The sequence below is a fragment of the Gossypium hirsutum genome, chromosome A12 (assembly GCF_007990345.1).
Source record: "Gossypium hirsutum isolate 1008001.06 chromosome A12, Gossypium_hirsutum_v2.1, whole genome shotgun sequence".
NCBI lineage: Eukaryota > Viridiplantae > Streptophyta > Magnoliopsida > Malvales > Malvaceae > Gossypium > Gossypium hirsutum.
Genome location: NC_053435.1, coordinates 70,364,809 through 70,384,284, shown reverse-complemented (window position 1 = coordinate 70,384,284; position 19,476 = coordinate 70,364,809). Strand labels below are relative to the sequence as shown.

The 19,476-nt window shown below is 35.8% G+C and overlaps 1 non-coding gene across 1 annotated transcript; it reads right to left on the bottom strand.

Moving 5' to 3' along the window:
• Window positions 1–8,835: 8,835 nt before the first annotated feature.
• Window positions 8,836–18,771, bottom strand: LOC107910251 (protein CELLULOSE SYNTHASE INTERACTIVE 1). Its single transcript, XR_005906654.1, has 8 exons — window positions 18,645–18,771; window positions 18,178–18,338; window positions 17,321–17,394; window positions 13,758–16,815; window positions 11,034–13,577; window positions 9,862–10,316; window positions 9,241–9,357; window positions 8,836–9,145 (listed from the first exon to the last, which is right to left on the bottom strand). It is a non-coding gene; the product is annotated as a protein CELLULOSE SYNTHASE INTERACTIVE 1 (transcript).
• Between the last annotated feature and the right edge of the window lie 705 nt (window positions 18,772–19,476).

Below are 19,476 nucleotides of genomic sequence, written 5' to 3'. Positions count from 1 at the left end.
TGTGTGTGTGCAGTGTATGTACACACCTGGTAAGCAAGCATGATGCGATCTCCTTAGCCTAGACCTACAATCGATATCACTCAAATATTAATCTTACATACTTATCGAATACTTTCCCAAAAGCCGGAATCTCACCTTAACCTTACCTTGAACACAAATCCCAAATAGATTCTCCTTGATCTCGTACTCCTTAGATCTGCATTAATGTTAACTATTAATCTGAAATAATAGATGACTCGTATCCAACACAAGTCCCCTTACTTTTTTTTGTGATAACAAGTCCCCTTACTTTAACTATGAACATTCGGCCAACCAAGATCAAAAGCACTTACCAAAGTCTCTCACCGGAGGAGCAAATTGGTAGAGATCCAGGGACTGAGATTCGTTACCTATTCCTACCCAAAACTGATTAGAAGAAGTGAGGGACTGTATACTCAATAATTAGCAAAACCTGATTATGAGAACAAAGCACTTACACTAGGCTTGACCGATTAGAAAGGGTACTGACAACACCAAGAGTATTCGGCCAAGAAGGTTTCTGCCCGTGCGATTTGTATGGTAAAAGAGATTTATTCGGCCCCATGGAAAAAGAAAGAAAAGTCAGTAATGAGGTAGAGGAAGAATAGAATTCGGCACAAGGAATAAGAAAAAGAAAAGAAAGTATAGGGTTTTCGGCTTTAGAGAAAAGAGTTTCTGGTAATAGGGTGAAAGAAATTCGGCATTAGCTTCATACCCTAGCATTCGGCACCTATTTATAAGCCTTATATCTGAATTTTCCCATGCCCAATTCCCCATTCGGCTCCATCACTTCTCCCTTCTCATCTCCTCGTTTTTCTCCCTGATAACCCCTTGATCCTTTCCTTAATTTTCTCTCCTGAACACTTCCCTTGGAGTCCACTTTCACGCCACTTCCATCCTTCTAGAAGGCCAAAATTAAACTTCTAAAAACACTAAGCTAGGATTTGAACCTTGGACCTCCTTGCTAGCTATTAACGCCACCTCCTTACACTCTAAGTGGCGTCACTTAGCCACTCTTCTACAAGGCTTTTTGTTACTATTTCCCCTAACTTTATTTAAAAGCCCAACTACTTGCCAGCCCTGATTCTTTTAATATCTAAACTATAATTTCATTTATTCCTAGGTTCAAACTCAAACCTTAACTAAGACTTACTAAAATTATCGCTTGGATAAGAATATTAAACAAAATTTTTATCAAAAACGAAACAAAAAAAGTTCGAGATTTCGAAATTTTTAGGCTTCAAGATTTTTGGGGTATTACAGCGGAGGTTGTTGAGCCCTCAATTGGTTTGCATAAAGTCAGTAAACCACTCTAACATCATATGGAAGAAAGCTTCACATGCCTCACTTCCACAGCCCTTAGAAATGGGCTCATTATGAACTGTCCCCTGTATCGAGGCTAGAATATTACTTTCAGGTTCATTTTAATTAACTCAATTAGGTTCCAATGTCATCTATTATCTGTATAAATAACAAAATCAATTTAAGTCAGGAGACATCACAGTATCATAGGTTATAAAATGGCATGTATTCCTAGACTCCATACATACTATGTTCAGTCCAAGAATCGACTAAACCGTAGCTCTGGTACCACTAAATGTAACACCCTTAACCCGTCTGAATCATTGAATTAGAGTTACAGAGTAGTACAGTACAATTTCAAACACTTATCATCATATAGAATAATTAATCAATTTAAAATACTAAAATTCAATTCCAATATTCATTCATAGCACAATTACATTTACCGACCTTAAATCGATTCTACGGGGCCTTAAAAATAGTTTGGGAACAATCAATGACTAATTTGAAACAAAACATGAAATTTTAAGAAAATTTGTGAATTTTGAAAATAGGGGTCACGCGGCAATATGGTCAGGCCGTGTGACTCAAAAACATGGTCGTGTTGCTAACCTTGTACAAATCGAAGTATAGGAGACACGACCTTGTCCCAGCCCGTGTGTCAGACCATGTGTATGTTCGAAGTAAGGTTACACAACCATGTTGACATATCGCGTAACTATCGGTGATCGTGTGTACCAACCTGCACCTAAAGTTTAAAATGACACACGGTCATGTGGTGTGACCGTGTGTGGCACACGACCGTGTGACAACCATTTCTCAGGCCATGCATCAAAAATGCCTTTTAAAACAAGCTAAAACAAAGCCCTTTTCTTAGACGCCAAGCCAAATCAAAATCACCCATTTTCAAGTCTTCAAAACCCATTCAAACAAGTCATACACCTGCCAAAACATTCAACCTAAGTGCCTAACCAATGTGTCCTCATTGACACCACAATTCATTTTCCAAATTAAGCCAAATCAAACAGCCATCACACACCAAGCCAACTTGCATTTAAACTCACATTGTACAAATATAGTCACATACCTAACTTACCATTCATTCATACCATTCATGTCTAATTCCAACAATCACACAACTTCATCTCAAGGCAACAGCTAAAATATGTAATTAACACTATTCAAATATTTTGTTTCATCAAATCCTTTAAACAACATTTATATTTACTATCATAAGGCATCAACCAAAAGACCAAAAACATTTGCGATCACAACATTAACCAAAGTATCAAACATAAGTACATACTTACAAGGTATCACCAAGTCAAGTTCCAAACATAAACAACATAAACAAGGTAACCAAAAGATCCTAATACATGTCATTCATAACCAACATCAAAATGACCCAAAACATCTACCAAGATGAGACATGGATAGTGTGTATGTTCTGACTTGAACTCTTAATCAACTAAGCTTTTCGTGATCTACAAGGAAAAACACAAACAACATAAGCACATAATGCTTAGTAAGTGCGAACAAATGTAAACATAACTTACTGAGTAAAATTACTTTACATAAAACATACATTATCACAAATATCACTTACGTACTCATTAATTCCTATTCACATGGAAAACCTTAGATCATTAATACAACAACCATTCAATTTGTGATCCTTTTCAATTATTTCATTTTTCAGAGGATGTCATGGTATCTTTCAACTAAGGTCTTACACAATCCCAAAGTGGTGTCGTAGTATCTTTCAACTGTGGTTTTGATTCAATCACATTTAATGTCATAGTATCTTTTCAACTATGGTTTTGTTCATTTTTCAGTAAAGTGTCGTAGTATCTTTCAACTAAGGTCTTATCCAATTCAGTTTAATGCCATAGTATCTTTCAACTATGGTCTTTCTCATTTTGGTATAATGCCATGATATCTTTCAACCATGGTGTTTCTCGTTTTCTCAAGTTAACGAATCCGATCATCAAATTTCTAAATGTATATTAAATTATAACTAGCAACCAAATAAATTACTTTAACTAAATTACGAACTTACCTAAAAAAAACGATTACAGGAACAAGACCGACAACTATTCTATTACTTTAGCTTTCCCACGATTCAAGTCCGTTTGGTTTGTTTCTTGATCATGCAATGTGAAATGAAGCTTGATTGAAACCTAGCTTAAGCATCCATGGTAGAATCGATTTTGACCAAATGAAGAAGAAGATGATAACCATCCATCTTTTGTTTATTTTTTCTAATTATTAAATTACCTTTTTAACCTTTAAAATTAACTTTAATTACATGAATCATATCACTTAACCATCCACTAACAATTCATATGGTATAATTATCATTTAATTTCACCTATTTATCTATCCATAGCCATTTAACATATTCAACTAATAAAAGCTAACTTTTTAATTTTTACAATTTAGTTCTTTTTACTAAATTAACTTATTAAACATTTAAATTTCTTAACCAAAATTTAATACAACCCTATATCAACTCTATAAACATTAAATAAATAATAAAATACTAACTCGCTTATCAGAATCGTGGTCCTAAAACTACTGTTCCTAACACCACTAAAAACGAGTTGTTACACTAATATGCCATTTATTTAGTCCAATTGGGAATATGTCTTGTCTTGGACATCAGAGCGGATGACTCCCAGAAGATAGAGACATAGATGTGACTGACTAGACTGATAGTGCATCAGACTAGACCCAAGAAGAATAGATCCTGAATCCATTTATGGATTTATTCACTTGTGACGTTCATGGTGTGACATACCTAAATCCTGAATGGATGACGGACTATGTATTTGTGACTCGTATACTTCGATGTAAATAAAAGCCTGAATTCAAATAAAAAAGGAACCGAAAGCCAGTGCGTTGGGTATACTACTTCTGTAGTATGTAGTGTCATTCACAATAGTGGCATTCATAACCCGAGACATGGGTAAATGATATTTTCTCATTGGCATTACATGGTTGATGAAAAGTAAACATGGCCATAAGTCATTCATCTTTGTGATAAATGACATGATTACTATTTGATTATAATTGAATTTTCATGAAGATGTAATGGTTACCTTGAGATAAATTGAATCACAATGGGAGAACGGATATTATCCTATAGAGATTAAGGATATCCTATTAGGGTAGCAACAATTATGACAATGTCATTAGACGAGCATTGATTGAGCTGCTTTCGTAATGATATGCCATTGGAGAGAGCTTAGTCACGATACTATGGTAGAACGAGTTAATGACTAATGAATTTATAATTAATAGGTGAAAAGCTAGAACTTAATTATAAATCATTTTAGCCTCAAACGCATATGTCCAATCAGCCCTTCCACTAGCTCGATGAAACCATAAATGAATTGAATGTTGAATCAAATGAACAAAAATGAATTGAAATAGTGGAAATGGAGAAGTGGAAACATTTGGAAAAGGGATGTAATAAAGTGTTTTTGAATTGGTTTTCACCTCTAGGGAGTCTATGTATCGATACCTTGCTCAATTGTTTTGGAACAACTGAGGCAAAGGATTGAAATGGGTATTGTATGGGAGTTGAATCGGTATATCTCCCCAGAGCTACTAACACAACTACCCTAAACCTGAGCCACCATACTATTTTGGCTACCAGGGGTTTATTTTGGGTTTTAGATAACCTTGATCGCTTTTGAACCTTTTCTAAATTATTTTAAATCGATTAATATTAAGTCCCAAAATAATCTCAAACTTGATTTTATGATTTTATAAAAATTATTTAAGGTTTTTAATTTATAATAATTTTTTATTTCTGATAAATATGTGCTCTAATGGCACCTCCAATTCATACTGTACGTCGGGACAGGTGAGAGTTGTTTCAGAACGAAAATAAATCTTTATTAGTAAGTGTTATAATTGAATTTAGACTCTATATTTATAAAAGACTCGACACTAATATGAGAAAAGGTAAAGTAAGAAATCTTAGTGTACTTACTAATCTCTTCAAGCTTATCGTGTTAATTGTATAAAATGTGTAGGTGAGAGACTTTGTAAGAAGCTTGAGATCGTTTCTTAGGTGGATCGCATCACTATACAAGGTTTGAAAACTGTAAAGTAGTTGATGTTGTATTTGTTTGTGATAGTATAATGGCATGTACATAAAGACTTAGGCTAGCTTAAGTGTTTATAATTACATAGGCTTGTGTTGCCATGTGTTATTTGATATTATATTAATACATTAAATTGGCCTTTGGTTCCTCAATTGATTTAAACATTGATTTAAACATGAGTATGAATTGAATTTGTGTTTAATTAAGCTTTGATAAGGCCTTAAAATGATTTTGAAACTTAGTGGCAAGTATCATGAATGTTTTGAGGTCCTCTACATCAACTCTCGAGACTAGACCCTTTTGGTATCAAGACTTGCAAGCCAATAGCTAAAACGTTACAATAAGCAAGCCAAGTCTCAAGACTTATAGGTTAAGTATTAAAACTTATAGGTTGAAGTTTCAAGACTTGACATTCAAGTCATGAGACTTACTCCAAAACACTTGTGCAATGTGTATTTTGGTCTTTATAAGCCCTCGGAACTCATTTGTGTATTAGACTTGTCCAAACACTTTCAAAACTATTCAAAATAATTTCAAAATGTATCTAAAGCTTTCTAAATGTTGTAAATTGTTTTAAAGGATGCTAATAAGTTGTGTAAATGATGTTTTTGTTTAAAAATTTTGCAAATGTAAAGGAAGTGTAATGCAACATCACTTGTCCATGTTAGCCCTCGAGCCAAGGAATGTTGCAAATTGGTACTTAAATTGTATGTTTTTTTTTTCCATCTTGGTACCTAAAATACTTTTTTCCCACTTTGGTATCTTCGTCGGTCAAGCGGTAGTTAACAATGGCACAACTTAAACACATAGTGGCATGTTGCATAAAAAACCACATAAGCATTGCCCACTAATCGAGTATTGTTGACCAACATTGACTAGTTAACCTCAACTTTAAATTTGGATTTTTTTTTTAATTTGTACATATTGTTAATTATTTATATTCTATATGATTTTATATAATTTGTTTAATGTAAAACGAAATATCATATATTTAAAAAATGATTTTTTATATAATTTTTAAACTTTTATTTTGAATATTTGGATTTTATTTTATTTTTTTAAAATTTTAAATATATATTTTAAATTTTTGATATATTTTCTTAATTTTATATAATTAATATATTATAAAAATAATGTTTTAATAAATATATATATTTTTGAATTTATATATATTTAAAAAATTATTTTAAATTTTGCAAGTTTTTCTTTTTACTTTTTATTGGAATCATTTTATATAAATAAATGGCTAAAAAGACTGCTCTAGTCCCTTTCAATTTCAATATTAAGCAAATTGGTCCCTCTAAAAAGTTCAAAACAATTTAATCTTTATTAATTTCGAAAGTGAGCAACTAAGTACAATTTATCACAATATTAATTTGTTTTGTCAACTTTACATATTTTTTATTAGTATAATAGTATAATAATATAATTTAGTCATCAAAGTTTGCATATCCTATCAATTTGGTCTTGATTTAACAAATTTAGCTCGTAACATTTACACATTATTCCAATTTGGTCCAAATTTAACCCACAACATTTATACATTCTGTCAACATTTACATAGAATATATAAACATTGAGAGCTAAATTTGTTATTATACCAATAAAAATAGTGTACAATTAACATAAAATACAATTAACATAAAATATAATGCTATAATTAATTCTCCTTACTTGCTCACTTTCAAAATTGATAAGGATTAAATTGTTTTAATTTTTTGAAAGTGACCAATTTGCTTGATATTTAAATTAAAAGGGATCGAAAAGGAGTTTTTTACCAAATAAATACATGGTCATCTTATGTGATTTTTGTGCCACGTGACAACTTTTAGATGTAATGGTTGGGATGATTTGGGTAACGAAGATATAATTTAAGTACCACTTCTGGAAAAAAAAAACTAGGTATCAAGATGGAAAAACGATTTAATTTAGGTACCATTTTGTCGTTATTGATACAATACCTAAAATACCCTAACCTACCTGAAGTAGAGGATATTAGGTGCTTAACTGTGTTCAAACTCACATCTTCAAGGTTGTTGCGATAACAATACAAACCGAGTTAAGACTCAATCAACTAAGACCAATTGATCATTTAAGTCTTAATAATATTATTATTTATATATTTATCGAACAATAATCGAGTTGTAACTGATTTATTAAACGAGCTTTAAACAAATATAAACAATAACATATATAAATCGAACAATTTTGATTATATTCAATTCATTTAATAAATGAGTTTTAAAATCTTATTCATATTTGTTTTATTTAACTTGAGAAACAAGTATAAACAAATAAAAAACTTAAGGGTTAATATGTATTTGCCCCTTGAACTTGTCTAAAAGTATCTAATTGGTACTTGAACTCTTTTTTGTACCTAATTGGTACCTTTACTTGTATTCTGTCACACACATTGCCCCCAATTTGTTAACATCTTTAGTTTTTTAATGATTAACATATAGTTTGCTCCCTCAATTTGTCTAAAAGTACTTAGTTGGTACCTAAATTTATCCAATAAATTATATTTTTTTAAAATTAATCTATGTTCTTTAGAAGATTTTTAATATTTTTTTAAATTTATATCCACCACGTAACATACTGAGAGATTGTCACGAGTCACTATATTGGTCATCGCTGTTATGTCAATACAAACTAATGGTGTTAGTGCAAAGGTACCAACCAAGTACAAAAAAACTAACTAAGTGTTTTTAGACAAGTATAGGGGGCAAACTACATATTAATTTAAAAGTTAAATGTTCAATCATACAATTAAAGTTTGAGCAAAGAGCAAGCTTTTCAAAATCGAACCGGTGCTAGAACCAATCAAGCCACCATAAATAATATTCAAGAAATAAAAATTCAATTCAATTGGTTTGATTTAGTTTGGATGATTCAATGTGTTTTTTAACCTAATTGAATCGATATATAATGGTTCTTAACTCAATTAATCTGAAACCTTTCAAAACTGGTCCAGTCCAATTCAAATATTCGCAAAGAGATGCGGAGTTCAAGATTCCAATAAAAATCACGGAAAATCGAATTTCACATTTTTATTTTATTTTATTAAGGTTTAAAGTTTAAAATATAGAGTTTATGTTATATAGTTTCTTAAGAAAACAATTAAATATATATTTTATTGTACTAAGAAAACATTTTGTAAAAATAAATTGATAATAAACCATGCACGATGTAAAGGGTGAAAAAGCACAAAAATTATTAACCATTTCAGCGTCGACTTGATCAACTTCATGCAAGAAAAGAGTTCGATACAATCAAAAGACGTTCAGTTCCAAAAGGAAAAACAAAAATTTTTTATCTTCTTTCAAATTGAATACAAAGAAGTACAAAGCAAAACAGCTTTGCATCCATATGTAAGAAACTCAGATTAAAAAAGAATACGTTTCACAAATGACTATTTTAAAGACTTAAAATCTCTGTAGAATATTTACACTGAAAAGGGGAAAAAGAAAATAGAAAGAAAAAAGAGGTTTCCAAATTGATCATTATAGTCATCTCCCCCACCCTCAAAATTTTCTATTTGCATAAAAAAATAAAAATCAACTTTGACATTCTTTGTTAGACCACTGGAATTCTATTTCCAAATTCCGTGAGGGCCCAGTTTTACTCTCCGGCAATAAGGTATACTCTCCTGAAACAGGTCCGAGCATTACAACCCGATCAATCTGGATAGCAACTTTTCCAAAGGAACTCTGTTGACGTGAAAAAAAAGAAAATGAGGGAAACTAAAATGAGTACAACATTCTCTTGAAAAAAAAAAACACAAACAAGCAAATGATATGCTTACCTTCCCCATTTTGCTCTTATTCTTGCAAGATATGTGCAACTTCTGGCCTTTTGGAGGACTCTCAAAAGTCCATGCAAAACTTTCGTCCCACTCAGGATTAGGGCCAGTCGATACAACCTAACAACGAACAGATAAGATAGGATGGCACAAATTACAGAAGGTGGAGAGTGATCAAAGCAGAGAATGTTTTCAAGTAATTTTCAGACCAGCACAAATAGACTAAAATTTGTTCGAGTGAGTCACAACCAAGAAAGCTTGAAGATATTATAACTAGAAACATCCCCTTTCATTTTGATCATAACTCTTCACGATTTCATTTTGACCATAACTCTTCACGATTTCATTTTGACCATAACTCTTCACGAGTTGGTTAAGAGATTCGAAACCAAACATCAGCAAATTTGTGTATCCTTTTGAGGAAAGTAGTTATGAAGACTAAAGGAGCTGAGCAGCTGAAAAAGTGTGGGAATATACAGGCTACCAAAATCTCATGTTACCATACATAACTAATCTTTTAGTTCTACCAAATAATTAGGTGATAACCAAAAAGTTCAGAAAGAAAAGTTCCTCGTATCAAATCACAGTTGGACACACAGGATGGAGAAGGATAAAGCATCTTACTTTGGTTTGCCGAGGAGAAGTGTTGCCAAGTGTAAGTTTGCAGAAAACACTAGGGTTCCCTACTGATTGCTTCATATTGTTGCCACGCTTGATTATCACCACCAATGTCCCCGGCAAGCATTGCAACAGAAATTCTGCCTTCTCCTGAAATCTAGGTGGGCCAGATTGGATCAAGTACTGCAGCAATGGGATTGCATCTGCAGCAGCAACTGACTGAGCTCTAGAAACTTCAGCTGGGCAAGCCGACCAAGCTTGCCTGAGTAGAAACAGAGCATCCAAAGCAGCTTCTTGAGTTGCCTCAGAACCTGTTTTGAGTGATGTAACCAAATGGGGAATGCTGAGTGTAGCAGGCTCAGTTGCTCTCAAACGTGGGAAGTTGCTAAATAAAGAGTTCAGAGCTTTTAGATACTCCTCATTCACAGCTCCAGTTGCCCATAAGTCCTTCTCAATGGCAGCTGAAAGATATTGATAGATGTTACTGAAGGAGAGAATGAAAAGCTTGCATGGAAAAGGTTCTATAAAGAAAAATGGATTAGCAATACCATCATAAACCAAATTGAGAAAAGAAAAACAAAATTCAATAAGTGGGTCTTTGAACAATGTATGTTGTTTGTCACTTCTTCCTAGCACATGATCTTGAAAACTAGGTGCATATAAACACACAAGCACAGTCAATATTGTTCACACAGGCAATAAAGGTCTAAAAGCAGACAATTTACCATCCAGCTCTTTCAGTTCAGCTGCAGGGCAACATTCATGGACTATGAAAGAACAGAAAGAATTGAGTTGCAAGCATTTCATCAGTAAATCACTTTTTGTGTTCCGCAACTCTGTCCAATATAAGCGATATGGAATGGGGATAACAGAAACCCTTTAAGATGGTATGTCCACAACCAGAAGTACCCTCAATCAATGATGGAGCCCTCAGAATTACCAGCAAAATGGAAGCATAAAGTGAGCCAAGACACTAACATTAACAAGGGCAACCATTATGAAAGAGGTTCTTTTAAAATGTTACACCCATAGGTTTGTGAACCCTACTTAAAGTATATGCAATATAACCATACAGTAGGCATGAGAACAGAAACTTTCGTAAACTAGACATGCTTTTAAGTGATTTCTCATATTAGCCATCGACATAAACTAAAGTCCAACAGAGTTGTGGAGCTTACCAGTTATGGCCCTGACTGTTTCACTAGAAGCATACTCTTGAATGGTATGGTTAGAAAATAGAAGTTTCACAAACATTGCAGCTTGAACGGATGTCTCTGGATCACTTGAACCTATTAGATCCAATACAACCTGAACACCACCAGCCTCAGCCACTGCTCTCTTATTTGATCGGCTGTGCATTACAAGATTTTGCAAAGCACATAGAGCTACCACTTTCATTTCTTCTGTCGGTTGGTCTTCAAGCACATTAACAAGAGCACGGCAAGCTGAAACTGCATCAGCACTTCGAGCGAGTGTCTCGTTCTGGAAAAGGTCACCAAGAGCCAATGTTGCCAGTAACCTTGCCTGCTGAGCTTGGGTTTGTGGATCCAAGAGATACTGGGATAATGGTACAATTGCAGTTTTAATTGCCGTTGTTTCTCTAATCTTTACATTATTGAGTAATACTTCCAACAGTCTTGCAGCTGTTTCCTCACACTGATGAGATCTGAGAAGTTCTAAGAGTGCCTCTATGGCACCACTTTCAGCCATTGCTTCAGCACTGGTTCCGTCATCACTTTCTAATACCAGAAGAGCATTCAGTGCACCAATCACAGTGCCCTCGGAGCCAGAACGGAGCAACCTTACCAAAACAGCAACAGGAACTTCCAAATAAAATTCAGAACTGAATTGAAGGATGCTAGCTAAAACAGAAGCAGCTGATTCCCATAAAGCATTTGGGAGCAGAGGATCAGCTTGCAATATGACCTTCGACAGCTCGCAGACACCACCCTCTTTTGCAATTTCATTTGGCCATATTAGTGCAATGCTAACAAGTGCCTTCACAGCTCTCTGTTGCAAGGTATGTATACCAGAACCAAGAATTCTTATAAGGGGACCGATTACTTGCTGTGTCACTGCATCCTTCTGAAGATGTTCTTCCAAGAGCAGATGTGATAGAAGCTCTGCTGCCAACTGCTGAACTGCTGGAGCTGGAGAATCAAGAAGTGGGATAAGTGGTTCTATAGCTTTGTGAGAGGTCAGTGTATAACCAGCACGACACTGTGGATGCTCCAGAACATTTACAAGGACTTGTAAAGCACTATGCTGTCCATCAGGTCCAAATTCGAGTACAGACAGCAACTGAAAAAGGGGTTCAACTAGCTTCGCAGCAGATGGTCCTTTAGTGATGGTAGCATTATTTGTCAGTATTCGTAGCAATTCTGCAAAAGCAGCACACAGGAAATCTGGTGCTTCATGAAGGATATCAAGTATGCTGTCAATTACTCCAAGTTTGACCATTTCCATCTTACAAGCAGGCCTGTCTTTCCCCAACTTTACAAGAGTTCTTGAGATAGCTTCATGAAGCATGTAGTTGTTACCATATAAAAGGCCAACAAGTGGTACTACAGCACCATGTGCGGCAACTAGTTCTTCCAGTTGCTCATCATCTACAAGTTTATCTAATGCACGGACTACTGAATGCTGAGCAGGACTGAACTCAGATACAAGGAGAGACACTAGAGGCTCAACACAACGAGCTGCAGCCATAGTGGACCTGATTCTTATATTTCCAAAAGAACGCAACATAGCTCAGCAGCATCTCCCTTCAGTTCCATTGAACAATTTGATGAAAGGATTCTGCAAATAACATCCACTGCATTCATTTCAACATCTCCAACCGCAAGGGCTTTAGAAGGATTTTCACTCAACAACCTAACTAATGCTGCAATAGCAGCGTGCTGCTCTCTCTCCATTCCAGTATTAAGAATCTCGACCAAGGGTTGAACAGCTTGTCGGGCACTCTCAGCATTTCTGATATGGTCTGCAGAGAATAGGCTTTCAAGGGCTTTTGCAGCACTATATCTAGCAGCTCTTCCTCCAAGACGTAAAACTGCTAAAAGTTGGCTAACAGCTCCAAATGCAGCCTCATGTCTTCGAATTTCAGCACTGGTAAATAAAATACCTAATAGATCTGTAGCAGCTTCCTCTGTTGCATCTTGAGGACCCAAAGAAAGATACTTAGTCAGTGCTTCTAAAGCCCCAGACTCCACCATGACAATCTTATTTGATGGACAGTCTTTTCCAAGCTGAGTCAGAAGCCCGAGTGCCAGAAAAGGTGCACCAGGACGATCAGGAATTGGCTTAAGGAGATCAACAAGGGCAGGTATTGCTTTTCGAGAAGCAGCACCAACCCTAATGTCTTCAACTCTAAATAACCTCTCAAGAGCAACTTGATCTGGGTAGCGTACCAAAGCAAACTCTTCAGACAAGTCCAGAAGTTCTTGTATATCAACATCAGCACAGCCAAGCAAGGAGATAAGCCCACCAGCAGCCCCTGAATTTGCAACAGATAGAAGAGTCCCTCTGCTACCATTACAGACTAAACTGGCCATTGCTTGTGCAGCAAAATATCTGTTCGCCGATACCTCTGACTTCACTAAATTTGCCAGAACTGGTATAGATTTCATTGTTGGATGCGCGCGAATGATATCTCTATCTTGAAATAAGATTGCTAGCAATAATGCACAAATCCATATGCTGTTATCTTCCTTAAAATCAATCTGCAATGCCAGACGATGGAAACAGTTTCACTAAAATGAGGACAAAAGGAGCATAACCACAATTGCACAGACGGACAAGGAAAAATATCAAAAAATTTTATATATCACTATATGCACCATATATTTTATTCTTATCAACACTATTTTAAATGAATAATTGACAAGAAAAAGATTGAATACCTGAGCATATTGGGAAGATCGTTTAGAGATTCTCTCGGTGACAACTTCAACTGCTCCAGCCTCCATTATTGCAGTTTTACTCTTTTCATTATGACAAGCAATAACAGAAAGTAGCCATATAGCCAAATTGGTACCAGAAATAACTGCTGTGCCTGTATCTGATTCCGCATTCCTGCTTTCTTCTTTAGCATGCCTACAGATGCTAATGGCATCCTGATCATCACTATGAAAATTTGCCAAGGACGACTCTCCAGATACCAGCATTGCAACAAGTGATTGAATTAGATAGTTAGAAGAATTTGATTGATTGAGATCTTCCACCACTCTTTGGTGGTTAACTTTTGCTGCACATATCAGAAGTGCAGTGCCCCCGATTTTGACCTTTAAGCTAGGGGAACTGATCACCCTTCTAGCAATTGATGATATGCAATCAGAAGCACTAGCAACGGCATCTCCTAGAACAACTGGTTGATCACAGCAAAGTCGTGACAGTATCTCAATAGCTTTATCCTGTAACAAGGGTGTTGCATCAGAAATAGACAAAACTATTGGAGTCATGCTTTTTGGAAATTCAGCTAAAACTGCCCATGTGGGTTTTATTTGACTACCAGCCACTTCTGATCTAGACAGAATAGCAAGTGCATCTAGTGCCTCTCCTATGGCAACAGATCCAACTCTGGCAGATTCTAGAAAAGAAACTAGAGCAAGAACTGATCCAACACGGTTCACACAATCAGTTATGGCATAATCAACTCGTCTTGAATGGAGCAGACGTGCTATTGCTGCTGCTGCATGAGTCTTCCCAGAAAGTGTTCCTTCACGTAAAATCCGAGTAGAAGGCAGAATAATTTGTTCAGCAATTGCCGTATCTGATATTTCTGTATCCAACATAAGATTTGATAGGGCACATACAGCCTGCTCTGCAACTTCAAGAACTGAAGAGTCAGCAAGTGCAACTAAGGGAGACATTGCATCTCGAGCAACAGCAGCAACATCCCGGTTCTCCTTAATTGAAAGAAATATTGTAGCAAGGCAGTGACAGGACTCTACTAAGATGTTTCCAGATTCAACATTTAGCAGCTTCATCACTGACCAAAGAGTTTTTACAGCAATTTTACTTTCACGAAAGTCCTTCCTGGATTCAAATATCCCAGCTAAAGCTGATGCAGATTTCGCCTGAGTTTCTTCCTTAGTTGAGCTCAATATTTTAATCATGGTCTCCATGGCATCACTTGCAGCACTACCTTCACACAACATATCATGGAAGGGGACAACTGAAAGCATACTTCTCAGAGCATCCAAAACATATACTTTAGATTCCGGTAGGTCACTGGTTAATAATGCACTCAGCTGGCTGATAGTAGCTGTATCAGATTTATGAATTAAATGGTTCAGAGTCTTTGCTGCAATTTCTTTCCCATTTGGGCTTCCATTCTTGAGCAGCCATAATAGTGCAGGAACAGCATCAGCACTTTCAACACATGCACGTATATCTTCACTGTGATTGCAAAGATTCTTCAGGATCAATGCCGAATCTTCCTTAGCCTTCACAGAACCAGTTTCCAGAATTTGAACGAGTGGAGGAATGCCACCAGCAGCAGTAATGGCCCACTTCCTTTCATCATTTTCATCAGATAGAAGGCAAAGCAGTGCAACTGAACATTCTTGCTGTTGTTCTGATGAAAGGCCAAGAAGTGATATCAACAGCTGAACACCTTCACGCCCTTGAAGTGCACGCCATAGACTCACTTCATTGTTGCAAAGAGCAAGGAGAGCTCTTATAAGCTCTTCCTGGACTTCGTTGGTTGCCATGGTGATCAATCCAACAAGTAACCTTTTTGCATCAGAATTCACAAGTTTAATTGAGAGTATAGTATTCCCATACAAACTGGCTAGGGCTTCTATTGTACGTTCTGGCACAAGGTATGGTAAGCCAGGTTGGAACTGATTAACTAAAGTCTGCTCAATACCCAGAGGATCTGATGCTCTAGTGGATTCTGCTTTCCTGTCATAAATCATTAAAGCTGAAGCTAAAGCCCCAAGTGTGTCAGCAGTCTGAGCAGGCGAAGAACATGACTCAAGGCTTTGACCGAGGCTAGAGATGACATATGATAAACCACCAGAAATGTTGGCCAAAGCACACATAGCATTCTCCTGTAATGCTTGGGCATACTCACCTTGCATGAATTCTTTTGAAGGAGCTATCGTAGCGTTTATTAAAGCAGGAATACCATTGAGACTAGCTATTTCCCGTCTAGCTTCTTTGCACTGAGCAGAGAGAGACTTAAGGGCCCCTGCAGCCTCAGCTCTAACGGAGGCTTCATTATCAGGTCCTAATAGTTTAAGCAATTCTTTTGTAGCTTCAGCAGCCAATACCTTAGAACAAACAGATGCATCCTCCATTATCATATACCCAAGAAGAAAGCAGACATTAGCTTGAGTGCTTGACTGTCCGGTTGTGAGCAACTTTACAAGTATATCAATTCCTCCAGCCTGTACTGTCGCCGACCAAAATCCCTCTGTGCTGCTTGCAAGGTTTTTTAAGGCTCCAGTCAATAAGTTATCAACCAAGTCTCCTGTCTTGAGCCCATTCTGTAGCTGCTTCCAAAGCACTGTCACAACTCCTTCAGTTGAAAAAATCTTTGATCCAACATGATCTTTTGTACCCCCTTGTGAAACAGCATAGATGGTCTTAGCTGCTGCAATTTGTCCTTCTGCAGAGCTGGACTTGAGGAGACCGAGCAATGGTGGTATGCAGCCTCCAAGCAAGACTTTAACCCTTAGCTCATTCTCCTTGCAGAGTGAGTCTAAAACAGTTGCAGCTTGAATCTTCACTCCAGGTGATCCTGATCGGAGAAGAGAGACAAGAACTGGAACTGCCTGAGAGTGAGAACCAACAGCGCTGAAGGCATTTTCACGTGTGTCAATGAGTTCTAGCAATTGCCTTAAGGAATGCTCTTTCTCTTGTAAAGATGAGGAACTCTGCCGCAACTGTTCAATGCATTTTGCAACACTTGCCAATGTCCCATCTGGATCCTCCATGCTACTTGTACGATCCCTAGTTTTAGGCCATGAGATGGTCAAGATAGAAATATAACAGCTAATAATCATAGAGATCACCAGAGAATGGGAGAATATAGATGTCATCATGGACAGCAGGGGATTGATACTAAAGCAGACACTATCAGTTACAACCCATGAGAAGCAGCAAAAAAATACAAAGGCTTATGGAAGCACAACGAAAAGAGCCAAATAGTGGAATAATGAGGCCTATGAGGCTATGACCATAAAACCCAAGTCAAATTCACTGAAAATACCAAAGGAAGGCAACATATATATTGTCGGAAGCTAGAATGACAACATAAGTAGTTAGCTAAACAGTATGCTATCATTGCCAAAAAGAAGAAACTTTATGCTGTTTTTGTACAGAAAATTTAGACTGTTCCAAATTTAGTAAACGACTCCAAGCACAGAATTACTTATTCACATATGCTCGGTTCTTCATGTTGCAATGTTCCTCCTATCCTTGCACAATATTTACAAATAATAAAGCACAAACTAACCTCAAACCCATTTTCATAACTGAATGTGGAGTTGGGAGCTCCGAATCTTGAAGTTTGCCATCCCCATTTTTTTCCTGCAACCATAGACATAGGAATGTAATGATGTAAAATGCTTACAACTAGATATTCTCCACATTGAACTAGCCATGTGAAAGAAAAAAACATAATATATGATGACCATAAGAAGCTACAACAAGATATAGAGAACATATACAAGAAAAGCATTGGAGAAATCAGATCCAAGGGTATTTAGGTAACTCACATCCCTGATGATAATTCCAGGGGTTAGATGAAGTTGACACATACATTTAGTATTTCATTTCCCCTTGTTTTTTTCTTTTTCAGGGATGAGTGGGTCAAAGAGAAGGGGTCTTTGGGGGGGGGGGGGTTGTGGTCTTGGAGACTGCAATAATACCAATTACCTACCATATGGTAGTTGGAGAAAAGCAGAGAATACAGCGACAGAAGCATCATTAAGCATATATCTCTAAACTGATCTCTATGGAAAAGGGAAACTTTAAAAGAAATGGAGCCAACTGATAGCATTAATCCAAGCTAGCATGTTCGAACATCAGATCTTAAATATCAGTATAAATATATTTCCAAAAAGAGAAAAAGGCACTATTGAATTGCATTCCAAATGATCGCCGCCAGATACACTGTTTTCCCAGCTTCAAGAAACAAATTATCCACTAAAAGGATGCATTTATTTATTACCAATGATTGCAAAATGAGATCTAAATACAGTAGAAAAAAAAACCACCTAAACTTCATAATTGGAAAATATCATAAATTCACAATCCATACCCTTAATGCTAAATTATCCAAAGACTGAAGTCTAAAAACTAGAAACATACCATATCATTAGCAGCAAGGCCGCTGCTATTGTTAGCAGCAAACCGCCAAGCGAGTGTCGCTGCCAGCTTTGCTTCTTTAGTGCAAGATTCGCTGAATCTAAGAAAAAACTTAGCCCCTCTCCAGATTCAGCCACTACGCGTCGTCAAAACATTAAAATCTCCTGCCAAACAGTAACCGAAATCAATTAAATGAGAAATCTGTCAATCAAATCCAGATCAAGCAAAAATCATCATAATTCAACAATAAGTGTATCTCGAAAGAGCAAAAATCCAATGCAGCTAATACTAGTAAACTAAAACGAAAGAAAACGAATCGAGAAATGAATCACATTTCCAACACTCTGATTTTGTTCTTTTCATTAGGAGAGAAAACAGAAAACTGAAATGAATCGTTTTCCACTAAATTAAAGAATTAAAGAATCAAAACTCGATGCAAAGAATTAAAGCAAGAGATGTAGAGAAGAAACCTTTAAAGAGAGAACAATTAATCAATTCTTGATTTGATATGAGAAAAACAATAACTATAGAAATGATAAAAAGATAAATACTCCTATATATACATATTTTATATTTGTTCTTCTACTTTTTCTCTCTGTCCTATATATATATATATTGCCTTTTTAAATCAGCTCACTTACAGTTACAGCCGACGCTTTCAGTTAACCACCGACAACTTGAAGGCTCTACTTTTCGGCTCGGCTCAGCTTGGCTTCTTGTGTTCTGAGCTCGGCTTTTGTAACGTTCGTAATTCGAATAATTTTCTAACATGAATTAAATTATCCACCCAATTATGTTCGTGTTGCTGCCTTGATTATCTGATCTTAAAACTTTTCAATTTAGGTATTAATATTTGAAGTTATTTTTGTTTTGGTCACTCCAGGTTAACTGAAAGTCCTTTTCTAACTAGTACAATAATATATTTAAACCTCGATATTTAGATATTCTATCAATTTGATCTTAATTCCAAATAATTTAATAAATTTAACTCATCACATTTACAAATTTTATCCATTTGCCAAGTCAATTCTTGATACTAATAAGTTTATCTGGAAACTTTATTTGCTTTTCTTTTTTCATTAGTCTTCTTCTAAATATAATATTTTTGTAACCCTTTGATTTACAAAATTTTCACAAAAGAAAATGGAAAAACTTTTAAAAAAATAATTTAGATTTACTCTTGTTAACAATATGATATTTCCATCAAGATATATAGAAATAGTCATCGAAGTTGGTTCTTCAAATTAGAAATTAAGACTTAAAAAATGTCTTGGAAAAATCCAATTATTTAATTAATAATAT